Raw genomic sequence first — 19,850 nt, 5'->3', positions numbered from 1 at the left:
TGGTTATTCCCCATGAATTCAGGATGCCAGATTTTGAGAAATATGATGGCACCAGTTGTCCCTTAATCCATTTGAGAATGTTTTGCAGAAAAATGGAAGGATATTTAAGTTCTGATGATTTGTTAATTCACTCTTTCCATGATAGCCTTGATGGCCCAACAGTAGTCTGGTACAATCAGTTGACACAAGAACAGATCAAGAAATGGGTTGATTTAGCTGATGCATTTTTGGGACAATATCGGTATGTTAAAGGCTTAGCTCCAACACGTATAGATCTTCGAAGGGTAAATAAGAAAACCAATGAAAGATTTCAAGAATATGCCTTAAGATGGAGAAGAGTGGTAGTACAAGTTCAACCTCCCATGTTAGAAGAAGAGATATCACGTATGTTTCGTGATTCCCTTCCAGCGCCTTTCTTCGAGTTAATGCAGGCAAATCCGAAAAAGGAATTCGAGAATCTTGTGACAAGTGGAGATTTAATTGAGAATGTAATCAATGAAGAAAACTCAAAAGTCACATCCAAGAGCCTAACGGATCAAAAAGCGAAAGCTGATGATGTGAATGTATGTCGCTTCCAGAATCCCCGCAACTGCAAAAGAAAAAGAGCAAGTAACTGTTCGGATCGACCAAAGAAAGTCATGCGATCAAGAAAAACTTTGGAAGTGTTCCAAACTTCTATTTCAGACTTATACCCTCTTTTGGTTAAAGGTCAGTACATCACACCAAGACCAATGAAAATGTCACCAAACCCTTCTGCTCATAGCTATGATCAAAGTAGTGTTTGTGATTTTCACTTGGGAGTATTTGGGCATTTCACGGGCAATTGTAGGCAACTGTTGAAAGAAATAGAGATGCTTGTTGACAAAAGAGTCTTGACACAAGAAATGATCAAGAAATGGGGGGAAAATGAAGACAATGACTCTGATCTTATTACACACCCGACATTAAAGGAGTAATAATGCATAAACAAGTGGAAGTGTTATCTACCACTATAATACCTATCTATTTTCAGCATCTTGTTTGAACTTGTTTATGTTCCTTTCTCCGCCTTTTGTGCAATAAATAAATTTGTGTTGCTTATTAAGGTTATGAGCATTGAATCAATTTTGTAAGCTTCCAGTTCTTTGAATATCAACTGGATTAAAAATTCTGCATGATTAGAGTTGTAATCTTTGACAAAATATCAAGATTGAAAACCAGAAAAACAAGGACCCTTGACCTTACCTCAGAAGAAATACACCCAAACACTATCCTATTACAAATATGAGATAGCCTACTCCTATTGAAAGACATTACAAAAGGCTTGGTATATATAGGAGCGTACAACATGGGGCATCATTGGTGTATTACATTACAAAACTTACTAGAGTATTTTTCTATTAATGACGTTCGATGATGAACGTAATCTGCATAAATAGGTAAATCTAGTTTAAGTCAGTTGCTTTAGAGATGAATTTTAACAAAGAGATTTTCTGAATTCCACCAAAACACCTAGACTATAACAGGTTCTTCTTAACAAGCTTAAGAAATTGGATTTAAATACTCATGTTATATTATTATACAATAAAGTTTGAGTTGTCCCTCTAGAGCAATTAGTTAATCGCCCTGGCTTTATGGATAATATTCAGCTAGTCTATTATACTATTATATGCAATAAAACTGTCCCTCTAGAGCAATTGGTTAATCGCCCCGGCTTTATGGATAAGTTTCAATTAGCCTGATAAAGGTGATTATATTATTATATACAATAAAGCTGAATTCAGCTAGCCAAAATGGCAAATGTGTTAATAAATGGACTAAGGGAGTTACGAAACACCTGTTATAGTCAACTTCACACAAGCACTCAGAAATTTCATTTTTAGACCAATATTTTCGCACTACTTTGATTAGATGAGTCTAAATGAAAAATTCCAAAGAATTGAAATGGAAGAACTCTAGAAGGTCTAGTAATTGACAATCCTAGTTGCGTCATTTTGTACGCATCCGGTTAAAATACCAAGTCCTTAAAGTGAGGCATGTGACAAAGTTCACAAAGAGAGAGAGGAGTGACATCTTAAATAGATGTAACCATAGAAAATAGGAAAGCCATCCTGAAACCAACCCAAATTTTGATACTTGTCAAAGAGCTATAATTCTCAAACATTAAAGAATTGTTGATTCTTTTGATATTCTTTGAATTCATGTTTATGATTTGATTCCATTGTGAACCTATGATAGGCAACACTTTGCAAAATTCTTTCATTCTTCAATAAAGAAATGAGAAAAAAACATTTTCAAATAGGACAGTCTCAAATGAGAAAGGTCCTTGAAGCAATTATTGCTTATTCTACCTCAGTTGTAGAAGAAGAATGAACGAAGCCAGAATGATGAAGCTCTTCACATTTTTAAAGGCAAGTGGTCCAAGAAGCCAAAAAGTCTGGAGAATTGAACTTGTGACACTCTCCTATGACATTATTAGTAGCTCATCAAGAAAGATTATCGTTTATCCCATGCTGAGGACGATAAGCATCACCAGACAGATTATTTTCCCCAACCATTAATTCATGTTCTCTAGAAGATTACATCATAGAGCTATGAACAAGTCACTACCTGCACTCTGGTTATACCGTGATGCTGGCTCAAGTCTTGATACATCATTGTTACTTCTTCTATGCCGATCATTTTCTTTGTCAAGATGATATTCATTATGTCCTTTAGAAGATTGCTGAATTTGAATATTGAGGACTTATGGCACAGAATAAGACATTGGAACAGATTCTACATTTGTATGCCTTTCATATTGGGTAACATTGGTTACATGATTCCAAAAGATGAGATACCCAGTTCTACTATCAGCCAAACCGTTCCATGATTCGAAAAGAGTGGGATATATTGGAGTAGCAGAAGAGACAGTTGTCGTAGCAGTCATTGCAAGAAAATGCACCAACAAAAATCTTCTAGTAAGGTTGAATTCGACAAATCTACTCATCAATTGCTCCAACTGATCATCATTTAGTTCTTGTACATCTGTTTTCAAAGGTATGCCAAGACAGTAGAAGGTAACCTCTGCATCACTGATTCCAGAGAAAAGAGACAGGACATTGATATCACTGGGGAACTTGTCTCTAGCATCTCCTCATGTATAGTTTTTAGGGAAACCTAGAAGCATTTCCACCTCATCAGGTTCAAGTGGATTAACTTTATTCCTTCCAACCTATACCAGATTCCATTTTCAGCACTCATCAAGAAAATACTTCTGGATACTCGAAGGTGACTCATCGTCATAAGCTTCAAGAGCCTTACAGATCATTTATGTCAATTTGGCACTTCCTGTACATGTTTATAAATTGTTCAACTTTTTCAATGGAAAAGCATCATGTATGGCACATGGAGGAAACAAGATAAGAGGAAATCTGTTCTCAATTGGCAGATTATGAATATAGCCCCTTTTCAGTGTAACAGCATGAAAATGTTTTGAATCTACAAATTCTGGCTCTACATCGAATAAGTACTGTGATATTCCAGTCCAAACATTAACTGGATCAAGTGACACTTTCTCGTAGTAGAAATAAGGATGCCTAATAGCATCTTCTGGAAGTGTTCTTTGAGTTATCTGATCTGTTTAAGTAAGAACCTCAAAAAACCAATCATTGGATTTAGAAGATGAACTGTATGATTGTCTTCATTAAGAAGCTTCTTTTTAAGCTTCCTCTGTTTCTTCATTTTCCACAAATCATTGCCCGAGTTTTGCCTTTTCTTGAAATTAGGATCATTGCACAAATGGCTTCCTATCTTCTACCGGAAGAAGTGTGTCAGCAGCTTTAGCCATTTAAGCAGCACATATAAAATCTGTTAACTCTGAAATTGATGAATTCGGACCACATCTCTCCATGGCTATTGAAGCCTCAGCCTCTGAGAATCTCATTTTTGTCAAGTATAACAGTTTACTCTCCTCATCAGAATCAGAATTCAAGATTTCCTTGGTATCAGAAAGAACTATCAATATCTGTGAAATCATCCTGAAAGATCACTTCATAATCAAATGAGTTGTTATCAGAATCAACATGTTGCATGGGTGTGGATGTTTCAAGAGACTATACCACTGTATATGTAATCTTGCCATTGCATCAGATTACCGTTCATATAAATTGGTTTCTCTCCCACAGAAAAGTATATTTCAGATATGGCCTTCAATGAAAGATGATAAGCCACTGTGTCAGCCTGGAATGGATTACCAAGCTATTGCTCTGTCTGACTAAATCCCTCCAGATCCAGAAAATGGTCACCTCATTCAGAAGACACATATTTCATACGTTTCTGTCAGAATGATTGAGTACTTCTTAATTATGTGACAATAAGAAGAGATTTTCTCCAGTTACTTGACAACACTGATGTTTCGTGATACCAGGAGAAGAGTATTCAAGATAAATAGATTTGGAGCATGAATAAAGCCACAAGTACCTACAAAAGTTCATTGTCAAAATTGGACCTTGTGGGGATTATGACATTTCAGTCAAACAGACATTGAGAGTGAATCACAAGCAGAATATTGAGGCATCTTGAAAGCCTATTTCAAACAGAAATAGAATATTAGGGCATTTTGAAGGCTCACGTCAGTATGAATATTTGGTCATTTTTGAAGGCCCATCTCAACAAGAAGTAATGTTGAGCATACTTTTAGCATCTGTATCAGCAAATGTTGGGGCATTTTAAAGGTTCCTTCAGACAGATCCATGTGGGGCATTTTGAAGGCTCAGATTAACAAGAAGCAAATGTTGGGGCATGCTGAAACCCCATTTCAATCAGAATCAAGAATGTTGATATATTTTGAACGCTCATATTAGCAAATGTTGGGGCATGTTGAAGGCCCATATCATCCTGTGTCAAGATCATTGATTTAAGAATATATTTCTAATGAGACAGAAAGATATGAAGAATGAAAATGGTGAAACAGTGACAGTCGAGCTGACTATACATAATTGCTTCGTTCATCAGGCAGTTACATTATGATCATGTTGTTGAACAAATGTTTACTCAGCAAGTATGTTTTCAAATACCTAATCTTCTTAACCGTATGTCACATGATAGTATGTTCTTTGTTAAGCTACATTACGGTTGCATGAATAAAGATGATCCCCAGGCAGACTACTCGATCCAGGGTTCAGTTCCTCAAGATCTCAGCTTTGAATTTTGTATTCTGTGTGTCAGTGACAATTGAAAATATTTCTTTGAGATTCGTGGCAGTTAGTTTCAACCATACTATTGGGATTATGAAGCTGTTTTTCACATCAGTTTTTGCTTACTTGATGACATTGAAGAGAGAAGCTCGACTTACATGTATTAACATTTCCCGTTGTTACTGGGGTCATTATTGTTAGCCAGGCTGAAATGAGTTTTTATCTATTTTGGGTTATCACGTGCATTTCATCCCCAGCAGCAAGAATTTCATGAACCTTTTTATGTACATGGATCCTACAGTTGATGTGTTTTTACTTTCTACAAAGATCATTATAGAAGAAAACGTGATCAGTATCACATTTGTCTTTGCCCGAGATGATATCAAGATCAGTTAGTGTCTCCTATTCAATTCGACACCAGCATATCTTGTGAATTTGACCAACGTTTTGGTCATACCAACATTACACTTGAATCCCCACTGAGTTTTTGTTCTCAAATGGTCTTGTGACATCATTCAAAAGCTTTGAACACTAGGCAAAGAGCTTCAATGATTAAGAAATCTTAGCAGAAGCCACAAAAAAGGATGAATGTGTTGTCAAATGTTTTACGAACATCTGAGCAGAAGCCACAAAAAAGGATGAATGTGTTGTCAAATATTTTACGAACATCTGAGCAGAAGCCACAGGAAAGGATGAATGCACTGTCAAATATTTTATGAACCTGCTATTCTGATGCTGAACCAATGTTACGATCATATGGTTTCCATTTATTGATCCAAGATGAAATTTGTCTTCTTCAACCCCAAGATTAGAAGTAGATATAATGAAGATTTCTTTCCACATAAGGGAGAGCTGAAATTTTAACAACAAGAAACTAGTTGAACGACAGGTTGTGGTTAAGCATCTCGACATGATATGGTTCAAGTTGCCTTGTTTGAGAACCAATTAAATGTGGAGACATGAAAAGAATTGGAATAAATCTTCCTTGTGATGTTTCAAGAGTTAAATTAGAACAGACTCTACTCTCCTAATTAATCCCTGCTGAGTCAGGCATATCTACATCTACACTCTTCAAAGATGATAGATTCTCTTTTTAAAGATGATAGATTCTCTTTTCAAAGATGAAAGATTTATGGGATTTACACACAAGTCTAAGCAAATAAAGTTGGTTTTATCCAAGACAAGATGGGGCATCAAAGTCATAGCTCTGACTACAGCAAGAGTTCCACAAATGAAACATTTCTTCTGAGACTTTCATAAAGCAAAGAAGACAGCAAAGATACAAGTTGATCAGATGATTCTACAAAAATGTAAGCTTGATAGCATAAATTGCTACATTGATATCCAGAGGTAACCCTGGCAATAAATGATGAACTAGAGGAAGACCAAGTTCACCACTTTGAAGACAAATAAAGATTGCATCAACATTCATGCATTCATAAAAACATCATTTATACAATAGACAATGCATTACATTGATACATTTAAGTGCATTCAAACATGAAGTTTTACAGATCTTCGGAATAACAAGAATATTCATGGTAAGAAATACCTTACAAGAAGAAGGTATTCAAAACCGCAAATACAGGAATCATGCAAACATCTGAAGAAGTGATGGATGCAATCCACAAGAATGAAAATTATCTTGAGATTAGGGCATATTACCCAATCAACATGTTATTTCAAATAATAATGAGAAAACGATTTCCATAGTTTCTCATTTTATCTTTTCTAAAATGAAATTGTTGAAAAGTAAGAAAATGATTTCCTTAGTTTTTTTACTTAGTAAACTATTTCCAACAGTATTATCTTAAGATTGGGGCATGTTACCCAATCAACATGTTATTTTGAAAAATAATGAGAAAACGATTTCCATAGTTTCTCATTCAATCTTTTCTGAAAATGAAATTGTTGAATAGTAAGAAAACGATTTCCATAGTTTCTTACTTAGTAAACTATTTCCCACATCTGTAAGTCCTACAGTGCATGATGTTTCCAAAAAGCCTTCGGGAGCTTTTTGATGTTTTCAAACCCTCAGGGTCATCTGTAAGTCCTACAGTGCATGATGTTTCCAAAAAGCCTTCGGGAGCTTTTTGATGTTTTCAAACCCTCAGGGTCATCTGTAAGTCCTACAGTGCATGATGTTTCCAAAAAGCCTTCGGGAGCTTTTTGATGTTTTCAAACCCTCAGGGTCATCTGTAAGTCCTACAGTGCATGATGTTTCCAAAAAGCCTTCGGGAGCTTTTTGATGTTTTCAAAACCTTAGGATCATCTGTAAGTCCTTCAGTGCATGATGTTTCCAAAAAGCCTTCGGGATCTTTTTGATGTTTTCAAAACCTTCGGGTCATCTGTAAGCCCTTCAGTGCATGATGTTTTCAAAAAGCCTTCGGGAGCTTTTTGATGTTTTCAAACCCTCAAGGTCATCTGTAAGTCCTACAGTGCATGATGTTTCCAAAAAGCCTTCGGGAGCTTTTTGATGTTTTCAAACCCTCAGGGTCATCTGTAAGTCCTACAATGCATGATGTTTCCAAAAAGCCTTTGGGAGCTTTTTGATGTTTTCAAACCCTCAGGGTCATCTGTAAGTCCTACAGTGCATGATGTTTCCAAAAAGCCTTCGGGAGCTTTTTGATGTTTTCAAAACCTTAGGGTCATCTGTAAGTCCTGCAGTGCATGATGTTTCCAAAAAGCCTTCGGGAACTTTTTGATGTTTTCAAACCCTCAGGGTCATTCATAAGACCTCTGGGCAGAATGTTTTCAACATTTTCATATTACTCAAAATAAGCTAAATGAAAAAATTATTGTCTTTTTCGTGTTTGCTCTATTCTTGTTAACACAAGAATGAGCAAAGAGGGACAGTTGTAGACACTAATTTTTATTTTACTTAAATTATTATTATTATTATAAATATTATTATTATTATTTATATTTATATATATATTATTATTATAAATATTACAAACCCAAAAATGAGGCCCGATTACAACCAGGCCAGATCAGAAATGGCCCAAAACAGATGACCCAAACCTTTTAGGGTTTATAACATATCAACTAGGGTTTTCTAACCCTAGCCCCAGCCGCCGCTGCTTCCAGAAGCTCCCAGCTGCCACGCGGCGCCGCCTCTACCATTGCCTCATCCCCCTACTGCCAAGTGCTCCAATCAGCCACTGCCAACGGTCAGCCGCCCCACGTCGCTACCTCACTGCCACGACGCCCATCGAAGCTCCCAGAGGAGTCATTCCAGCCGTCCACGCATCCCGTTCTTCGGTGAGTCACCACAGGTTCGGTGACTCACTAGAAATCATCTCTAGGACCGGTCCGATGAGAGCCTCGGTGGTGGCTTTTAGCCACCACACCTGCAAAGAGAAAGAGGGAGGACAGCCAGCATACGGGAGACAACAACACCAACAGCAAGCAATCCAACCACCATCAAACACCAAAATAACGAGATAAAAATCGAAAGAAACCTTACCGAGGAAAGCCACCCCACCACCGGAGTAACCACGCACCTCCACGCTCCACAACAAACCTTCGAAAACCGAAGGTATTTTCATAGATTTGCTCTGATTGGGAGCTTTTTAAGGTAAACAAATACCGGAATCATCATTAGGACGATCCGATCTACATTGTGGTATAAAGTTTTATTTTCCGGCCACCAGAGGCGGTGGCCGGCGGTGAGGTTGGCGGTGGCTATCGGCGCCGGAATTCCCTCCGGTGAGGGAATTAAGAGATAAGGACGAGAGAGCTTCTTCTTCTCTCGTTTTTGAGAGAAGAAGAAGAAGAGAATAATGAGGCTGCTGGCCCTTCGGGCCAGCTATGAAGAGGTATATATACCCCTTCCCGAACGACGTCATTTTGGGAAGGGGTATATGCGTAATTTACATGTATGGCTAAACCCTTTCAGTAGCCATCGGTGTTTTGTAATTATTCATTTTAGTCACTGAAACTAACTTATGAATGTTTTAATTTAGTCTTCGAATTTTATTTTATTATGTTTTAATCCTTACCAGTATTAAATAATATATTTAGGATAAATATCACATTTAGTCCCTAATAATTTTAATATTTCTATTTTTATCATCGATTAAATAAATAATGGTTAATTACTACTAGTATTTATATTTTAGGATAATTCTAATCATGTCTCTTAAATATTTATATTTTTATAATTTGATCATTAAATTTTATATAATCTTAATTTTAACTATAATTTTTATTATTTTTACATTTTTAAGTTCATATATTTATAAATATGATCCATTAGTTTTTAATATTATTACTTTTAATTTTAATTATTATTATTTTATTTTATTATTACTTTTGATATATGTTTAAATTTTTATCTTCATGATAATTTTATTATTAAGTTATATAAATATATATATAATATTTATTTATTTATTCTATTTGTTTATTAAATAAAAATCCTATTTATAAATTTAATTTTATAAATTACTTTTAAGAAAAATAAACATATTTTGATATGTATTTATTTTTTAATATCTAAGAAAAGAGCTGTCTTAAAATACCTAGAAGTCCTTTTCTAATATTATTAAATAAATAAATGTCCTATTTTTATAAATCATATATTAATATATTTTAATTATTTTTAGATAAATGTTTTATTAACATTTATTTATTTATTAATATTAAGAAAGGAGTTGTCTTAAAGCAACTAGAAGCCCTTTTCTGATATTTCTAAATAAATAAATATCTTATTTATAAAAATAAAGATATATATTAATATATTTTCTTAAAATTATAGTAATAAATTTAAATTAAATAGGATTATAAATTAAATACATTTTGAATTTTTAAATTTCTAATAACAGATACAATTTATAATTAAAAAGTACCAATTTTGGGCGTTGTAGGGGTGCTAATCCTTCCTTAAACGTAACCGACCACTAATCCCTTTTATTATTAAAAAGTACGAATTTTTGGTTATAAACGCAGATCAGTTCATTTTTTAATTGATGTTTTCTTAAAACTCTTTTAAAAAATAATTTTTAGGTATTCGATCTACCTGACCCAAAAGGCCGATGGCGACTCTCAAATTATTTTCAAAACCATTTATTCACATCAATTTTTCCACCAAATAAATAAATTCGTGCCCGGACGAAAACCGGTTGCGACAAAGTCCTCATGAAAGTGAAAGAGATACTACAATATTAGCGGTTAAAGGCAGCAAAAAATGAAGGTGGATCTGAAATGAAAAAATCATTGCTTTCAAGATTGTGAGTGAAAACTGTAAACTGTATTACGAAGTATTTATCACCATTGCTTCTTCTGTTTACCCCCTCCCCCCTTTTACAAATAAACACTGCAATAAGCAATTATTAGCATGTGTAAGTGCGGACATGTTTTGCAATGCGAATCCTGTGATAGATTTATGTCAAATGATTGGTCGTTGGTTAATGAAATCCATAACTTTAACCTGTCGAGATCGTTGTGGTTCTTCAAAAATCTTGAATCATTGAAAAGTTCGTCAATTGGATGGAATCACCACCCGTCATTTTTTACTAGCTACGACCGACTACTCTCGTGAATCTAGTCTGCATCCAACATCAATATTAATGTTAGGTTCGAGAATTAGTTACATGTGAGAAATGAAATGTTGTATGGGATGTTAACAAAAAGATGGTAAAAGAATGCATAAAAAGTAACAAATGTGTCAAAATATGCTGAATTGAAGATAGAAAGAAATTCGGGGTTTAAAAGCTTATTAGTGAATTTTATTAGAATCAAATTTTAACCAATCATAAATCAAAAGGGCTATATTTTATTTAAACCTGAAAGTTAGGACTAAATTGGAATCAATTAGAAGTCTAAAGACCATAATTTTATTTAAACATATAAATTATGGCTGAACTGAAATTTAATTAAGAAACTAATCCAAATTTATTAACTCATTTTAAATTAAGGATCAAAATGAATAGAATTTAAAGTTTATGGACTTAATTGAAAAAAATAAAAATTATAAGGCTTATTTACTTATCAAAATTATGCATTTATGGCCAAATTGGAAAGAATCAAAATTTAAGCGCTTAACTGGGCAGACCAAAATTAATGTCTACACCTTTAATAGCTTATACGTCCATCTGGAGAATCTAAATAGCTTAACAAGATCGAACGGTGTTTTCATCCACACGTTTCTTCTTCCTAATCGAAAATCTCTTCGGGAAAGCTACAGAAAGTTGCTAAATTGGCTCCATTGGACCATTACGTATTTCCAGATGCAAGAAATCCCGACCCACCTCAACAGATGGCCTTGATTTATCAGACGTGTAAAGAGCTTAAAACTCCACGTGTAAGTACCATCTTCACGATCCTACAAACGTGAGCCCCCCAAGCCAAGATTTTTCACAAGGCTCCAAAAGGTTCCTGTTTTACTTTAAATATGCTCTTTCGACGACATCTAAGCACAATTGCCGATTCTGCTTCTGTTCTTTTGGGAAAGCGTATCTCACCCACTTCCAAGCAAACCCTTTTATTCTTCCTCAGGTATCGCCAGTTCATCTGGTTTCTCAGTCAATCCAAACAGAGCTTCAGAGGTCTCTCGCTGGTAGTTTGAGATTTGATCGTACCATGGCTGCTCAATCCTCCAAGGAATCTATTCATGACTTCACTGTTAAGGTCGGTTTGGGTATAATTTTTTATCCATAGACAAAATCAATTTGACTTCGAATTTAATTTGTCTTTGAATTATATTGGTTCTTCAGGATGCAAGAGGAAATGACGTTGATTTAAGCATTTACAAGGGCAAGGTCCTCTTGATTGTCAATGTTGCATCACAATGGTACCTCTCAATTTCAATTTTGGGTAGCAAAGTAGACATTTTTAAGGCTAAACTGTTCATGAACAAGGATTCATTGGATTAAATATGTAGATGTTGGCCTTTTTTTTCGATTTTTAGCTCATCTTCCAGATATACATAGAGTTTAATTTGGTGGTTAAATGTTGATACAGTGGCTTGACCAACTCCAACTACACTGAGCTCAGTCAATTGTATGAGAAATACAAAGATCAAGGTTTGTTTTAGCATCATATTAGCTCCATGTTTGTAGATTGTACAGTGCCTTCAGTTTTATGCATTGTTCTTTCAGGTTTTGAGATTCTGGCGTTTCCGTGTAACCAGTTTGGAGGTCAGGAGCCAGGGAACAATGAACAGATCTTGGAGTTTGCTTGCACTCGATTTAAAGCTGAATACCCCATATTTGATAAGGTATACCCTTTGGCTATATATGAATGATTTTGGTGATTGTAATTACATAATTAATGTTTCTGAACAACTTGAAGCCAAATATGATTTGAATCTCTGGTGAAAGGCACCGGTCACCTCCGGTGCGGTGGGGTTTCTACTTGGTGCATTGCAAGCTTATGGCGTGATAAGATCTATCTAGTGTTGGGAATTAAAGATATGTAAACAGTCCAAAAAGAAAAAAGATGCATATAAACGAACTCATTTGAGCTCTCAGAATAGGTCAAATACTCTTATAGTGTAGTTTTATCTCATATTTGAATCTTCATTGCTGAAAATAACCAGTCTTTTCCAGTCTGTAAAACACTTTATCCTGTTTGTCTCTTTGATAAGATGTTTGGTGTTGCACAAGCCGCAAAATTATAAAATCAGGCATTTTCAGTTATGATATCAGCTCTTCCCCTCATCCCAAGATGCCTTTAGGCCTGTATCCTACTCTTGATTGGAGTTGAGTATCATGGAAACCGACTTCATCGTCTTGTAATTTGATGTACAGGTCGATGTCAATGGCGAGAAGGCTGCTCCAATATACAAATTCCTGAAGTCCTGCAAAGGTGGACTCCTTGGGGACGATATCAAGTGGAACTTCTCCAAGTTCCTGGTGGACAAGGAGGGACACGTCGTTGATCGTTATGCTCCCACCACTTCTCCTCTTAGCATCGAGGTAAAGGCCCATTTGTGCCATTCATTTTGCATCACATCAATTAAATGATAAAGCTAATAATTGATTGGCTTGGATGTTTTTTGCAGAAGGATATAAAGAAACTGCTAGGTTGATGTCTTGGGGAGTTCCTTCATCACCTCAGGCCAAGTAAATACTTATATGAATAAAATCTAATCCGGTAATGTTTCTGTGTTCCATCTATTGAGATGGGTTAAACTATACTAGATTTACTAGTTGAACCCCTATGGATAAATAATACTATTTCATGGAAGTTTAGACAAATTTAGATAAATATGTAATTTTATTGTTTTATTTCAATTCTATATCATCTATATATGTGTCTACATATGAATAGTTCACATTGATTCACGTTAAGCGATTTCAATGGTAAAAGAATCTTATTTTCATTAAAGATCTTAGTCAGTTACGGTTTTTAAATTTTAAAATAATAGTTCCAAGGGTATTCAAACTTCTCGTCAAACTTCTCGTCGCTCTTTCATGTTCGTTCAATTTTCCAAAAATCCTCAAATACCCAGAAATATGGGTGTTATTTGTTTCGGAAAAAACAATGATATTGGGAGAAGCCCAAAATTTTGATTTTACGTGCTTCACCTGCTAAAACCTTATATTGGGCATTGAGTATTTGACTTTGTCATGTAATTATGATCGGTTAAGGTTTAATCTAATGTTAGTATTAAAATATTAGCATTGTTGTGTTTATTGATTCTGATGTTTTAGTTTATATTTTTTAATTAGTGGTATCTAAATATAAATTCGTTAACAAATAGTTAAATTTATTATTTAATTACGTGTCATTATTTAATTAGCTTAAATTAATTTTAAAAGTATTTATTTATAGTAATTCTTTTAGAATGACATGTTTAATCGGTAGAAAATATAAAATATTGATGATTAGTTAAGTAATAAATTTTATTTAAATAAGAGTTATTTTATTTCAAAATGAATATTAAGGATTAAAGCATTTTAAAAAATAATAATCAAAGTGATTTTTGATATTATACTACAATCAAAATATTTAATGTAAAGATGATGTTAAAAATTAAAAAAAAATAGATTATACTGAAATAATATTTGATAATTTTACATGTAAAAGTTTAAAAAGTTAAAAATTGATTTGGATTTGAAAAGTAATTTTTCTTTTAGAATCTTTATGTGGTGAACATTAAATAAAAATAAATTTTGAGAATAATTTTATAAATATATTTTTAACATTCCTCTAATAAAATAATTACATATTATGCATTGAATAAAAAAGTATTGTTGTTCTTAAAAGATCTGAACTTGAACAGTTACATTTATAAAAATATGTACTTTATTAATAAATCATTTTATAAGAGTATGTATACGTTGTTCATCATTATTAATAAACCTTTTTCTTTCAAGTCTCGTGCTTAAAAGTCCAATGTTGGCATTTCATATTGAGGTGGGGTTATCATAAGGTTATATGTATGGTGTTAAGGCAGTATGATATAAAGAAGCTACTGGAATGGCCAGTGAAAAAGAGGAGGGAAGATGAAAGCTGGCTGATTACCTTGGAGAGATCACAAACTGATCGAGGTTAAAACTCATCCAGAGCTTTTATTCCAGGTTTGTAAAATTTGTATTGCAGAATACCAGGTTTGTAAAATGGACACTAATGATCAATTTAGAGTTTAGACCCTTGTTTTGTGGACAAACAGCTTTAACAAGTTCACTTGATTTTTCATATTTTGTTCATCTAAACTTGAAATGATGCAGATAATAATGGTTGGATTTCACAGTTTAAGCATGCGTCCCTCCACCCAAAGCTAGACGAACAGCAACTTTGTTACAATCTAAGTTAGCAGAAACCTACTGCCCCTATAGGACGAATCGGGAAGATTTTAAACTTTTCATCCTCGCATCAAGTCAATATCTCCAATAGGGTTTCTCAGACCAACCGGACGTGAACCGGGCCAAACACTCACAGGAGGGGCAGTGAAATGTTGAGTCGGAGCTGCACTTGCTGGCGTAGTTGTTTCACTGCAGAATTGGGGCATGGAATCCATTCCTTTTGGGCTAGCCAGTTGTTTGATCTTAGTTTTAGATCCCCCGTAAACAAAACTGCACGCCACCAGCTGCAGCAAGTGCATATAATACCTTAGAATCATATGCATAAAGAGTCATGCCATAGCTTTCTCATTTTTTTCACCCTCTGAAAACACTATCTGGATCACACATGTATATTTAAATGACATATCTCCCCTATTCAAACTCACTCATTTCAGACAGCACTTATTGTGCTCATGCAAATACAAACCTACTCAAACTCACCCGATTTAATTAGTAAATGTCAAAATACAATCATAAGTGAAATTTGGAGAAATAAAAAGGATACCTGAACCAGGCTTGATGCAATCAATGTTGCAACCCCACCACCTATGACTTGACCATCAGGAGTAGAAAGAGAAGCACTTATGCCACCTGTTCGACTGTGAGGTCCACCTTCCTCGGCAAGCAAGTAAGAACCAGACAAACATAGTATCTCGAAACGACCCTAATAAAAGCTAAAACAGATCAAATAAGTTCCCACCAAGCTGCACAACTATCAATGGAAACTCAGAAGGCTAAATATATAAGATGGAAAAATCAGACATTACATGGATCATAAACAAATCTAAACATGACATGACAATTTCATTGGCAGAAAACCTATATAGATGAAGAGCCAAAAAAAAAAGCACACACAAACAGACAAGCTAGTACATAATTTAGGCTTTTATACTATGATTTTGCAAAATGCATTTATGCAGGCGAGAAAGAAGCACATATTCAGGTTCAACATTTCAAACTGCCATTCAAGAAATCTAATAAAGAAGCTAGCAAGACATTTGGGAATCGAAGAAGCCATGACTCATGAAATGTAAAATTTCCACATTTAACTTTAAAAAAAAAGAAGAAAAGGGAAAAGTCAAAGGAATGTCAAGTGCCACAACCTCATATGTCACCGTAGGGGTAGAAGATGCTGGTTGACGTAGAGTTACAGAAGAAACTGTACCACTGCCTGATAAGATGGAGACAGCTCTTGGCCTTTGTTGTGAAAATATAAAAATTGCACATTCCATGTCAAAATAAATTTATACATGCTTAGGAAATTGCTGATACTATTTGCAATTGAATCATATAACTAAGCACATTAATGTTAACTTGGAACATATGCAGTGGCCTGTGTCCCTTCTATACCAATTCATAAGAGCTCATGTTTACCTAAAGTGGGGAAACCGACTCATGTTCACTCAGTTCAAAGTGGAAAACAGTCATTCCACTGCATGATGTAGTGTACCAAAGTTGCATTATGCAAAGATCGATGCCCTTTCGAGCAAGTTGAACAACGTTGTCTCTAAGGTTTACTCACCACTAAACAAATTAGTCACTAAGAGCTGGTTCAAAAGAGATTTTCAACATTAGAGTAGTGGAGTAGCATGCAAATGTACAAATTCAGAGGCCGCCTTCTATACTTTTCAAATTCCAACCACCTTAACAACACATCTGTTGGATATGGATATCCTTGTAATCCCCGTGTGTGTATAAATATAAACAACTACATGAGCTGTTTAGTCCAGTCCGTATTTAAGGGTATTATCATAGGGTTAGTTAATAATATTTCCCATCCATCAGTCTTCTTACTCTCAAAATTCGTGAGGAGGCCACAATTCCAACCACATTAAAGTAACAAGAACAACAAGCTCCAACTAAATCCTAAAAAGAAAACATTATAGGCCAGTAATATGGAAAGGACCTGTCTCCAAATCACATAGCTCAGCAGCTAAGCTATGTTAAAGATGTTACACACATATTTAACCGCAAAAGATGTAAACTCAACATCAATTCTCTTAAGTATTAAATGTGAGATGAACTGGAAGGATGTGGTTTACTTCTCCACTGTTCATCCATTCACCTATCAGAAACAACAGAGCAGTTAAACACAGCTCCTGAAAGCAAGTAGCATATTCACAACACAGGTAACTATAAAGGCATCTCTAATTCTACTAAGCTCTAAACTCCAAGAATTCTAACCTCCCCTTAAAATCATCATGGTATAATGGGATTAAGGTAAAAATATAGGGCAAATTTAGTTTACAAATTCACATGTGACATGTACAAAAGAAAGACAAGCAACACATGTTAGCTACATTCCAATTAAAACATCAAAATGCAACAGAAATCTAACCTAGAGTTGCTAATTGCTGCTTCCACCCAGTCCCAGGAGGACGGCCTTTCTTTCTTTTTTGGCCAGAAGCATCTGATCCTGATGAAGACTTAGGCTTAGAAGGCAAAGGCAAAAGCCCCAATGAAACCTGCCCATCAGCAGCATACTTCCGGGGCCTCCCTCTCTTTTTCTTAACCGGCTGCCCCGGTGGCACCCCAGAGGGTACACCCATGTCAATGCCATGAGGAGAACTGACAGTTTTAGGCTCCCCTGTAAAAGTTGGTCCAATGTTCGACTGAAGATGAACCTGGGGGTTAGATGAGGGCCTGAACCCTGGTTGAGAGTAAAATGCAGCTATATTTGAGTGCGTCCCTGATGCAGAACTAGGCCCATTAACTACTCTATGAATATAATAAGGAGCTGACCCGCCTGATAATGCCATAGCTTCTCTCCCATCCATGCATTTACTACTGAAGGATTAATCACAACTTTGCGTGTATCTAAAGCCTTTGAACCCAAAATTAAACTGATTCAAACATGCAAAAAAAAAAAGTAGCAGTTGTAAGAAAAGGGTTATCCATGGTTTTTCGGCAAGTATAGAAAAAATCACCTTATTAACAAAGACAAGTACAGAATTTGAAATATATGCTTCAAAGGAATCCCCTTTTTTAACCACAAATCTTATAGAGCAAACATAATGATGCTCGAAAACGGTATTTCAGGATTTCCTCATAAATGAATAGAGTTTAATTACCTTCAAGAAGCTTCAGTGGAAACCCAGATACACTAGCGGTTGAATCTTAAAACCCATTACTAAAAGTAAACTCTTCAGCAAGCTAAAAACAGAAAGATGCTGAGTATGAAGTAAGAAAAGCTCAAAAACCCAAACAAAGTAGGAGCTTTTAAGAAATTCTAGTTTAATTACCTTCAGAAGCTTCAGTGGAAACCCAGACACTAGCGGTTGAATCTTAAAACCCATTACTAAAAGTAAACTCTTCAGCAAGCTAAAAACAGAAAGATGCTGAGTATGAAGTAAGAAAAGCTCAAAAACCCAAACAAAGTAGGAGCTTTTAAGAAATTCTAGCACTCAGGACCCTGAATTCATCAAGAAAAACAAAAACCATAGATTTGAAAACCTAGGTTTTTGTAAGAGAAACCAGAAAGGAGTGAAAATAAGTTGAAAAAGGAGGGGCTTTTGAATCAAATGTATGAAGGAGTTGAAGCCCTCTTTTTCATTAAAATCTTATTGGGGATCTCTTACTGTTTAGGAAAGAGTCAAGTGGGGGGGGGTGCTAGTATTCTGACTGAAAACCATTTTCAGAAAAGAGTTTGAGTGATGGTCATTGGGAAGGAGGGTGACCCACAAAAACCCAATTACAGTGTTAGTCCTTATCAAATTGCCATTTTTCTTAGTGCAGTGAGCCCTTTACTTTCCCCTTTTTTTCTCTGTGTAGCTGTATTTATTTTGTTTTGATTTATTTTTATTTCACTCTGTTTGAATGTCTGCTTGCAGTTTGTTGCTTTCGGGTCTTCAGCACAGTGCAGTTTTAGTCTTTATTACTCTGATTAAGAACTGAGCCAAGGAGCCAGAAGGGTAGAGCTGGTCAAGGAATCTAAACAGCGTCTCTTAACAAAAATGTTCGGGTAAAGTACCTGAATTGCAACTTTTATTTTAGTTTTATTCATATTTGATCATTAATTTTGAGAAAACAATATCAATCATTTATATTATTAATTTATTAAAATTTTAATCATTTAAGTTATTAATTATGATAGTTTGGTCATAAAACTTTTAACTGTTATTTGTTTGATTACGTGAAATATTGATAGGAAATGCTAATTTTTTATTTTAGTTATTAAATTTTAAATATAATACTAATTTTATCCTTAAATTTTATATAAAATGTCATTTTTAATACACTTTTAAAATTATTTATAATTTTTAATAATATTTTATATTTTTAATAAGGGTAAAGTACACAAATGGTCTCCGACTATAATGTGTTTGTTTCGTTGAGTCTCTCGACTATTTAAAGTTACAAAATGGTCATCTGACTATTGATATATTCCAAACTCGTCCTTTTATGTTATCAAATTGACGGCAATCTGAGCTAGACGTTAACTTGCTGACTGAGGTATGATAAATATGATCTCATAATCTCAAACGACTATATAGCTCAAATGGTTTTGGGATCATATTTTATCATATCTCAAACAACAAATTAACATCCAGCTCAAACGACTGTCAATTCTTTAACATAAAAGAAAGAGATTGGAAAATATAAATAATTGGGTGACCATTTTATAACTTTTAATAGCAGAGTGACTCAACAAAGCAATGTCCTGTGGTCAGGGGGCATTTTATAACTTTTGATAATAGGGACTCAACAAAATGACACCCTAAAAGGAAGAGATTGAAAAATATAAATAATTGGGTGACCATTTTATAACTTTTAATAGTTGATGGACTCAACAAAGCAATGTCCTATGGTCGGGGGTATTTTATAACTTTTAACAGTCATGACTCAACAAAACACCACCTATAATTTGAGGACGATTTGTGTACTTTAACCTTTTAATAAT

General features: G+C 34.7%; 2 pseudogenes; one reads left to right on the top strand and one right to left on the bottom strand.

The window, feature by feature from the left end:
• The first annotated feature begins 11,438 nt into the window (after window positions 1-11,438).
• LOC120193524 lies at window positions 11,439-13,280 on the top strand (annotated as a pseudogene).
• Window positions 13,281-14,740: 1,460 nt separating this feature from the next.
• Window positions 14,741-18,168, bottom strand: LOC120193662 (annotated as a pseudogene).
• Between the last annotated feature and the right edge of the window lie 1,682 nt (window positions 18,169-19,850).

Source organism: Hibiscus syriacus, unplaced genomic scaffold (genome assembly GCF_006381635.1).
Source record: "Hibiscus syriacus cultivar Baekdansim isolate YM2019G1 unplaced genomic scaffold, ASM638163v2 tig00116996_pilon, whole genome shotgun sequence".
NCBI lineage: Eukaryota > Viridiplantae > Streptophyta > Magnoliopsida > Malvales > Malvaceae > Hibiscus > Hibiscus syriacus.
Note: the sequence above shows the minus strand (reverse complement) of the source record. Positions and strands in the feature narration are given on the sequence as shown.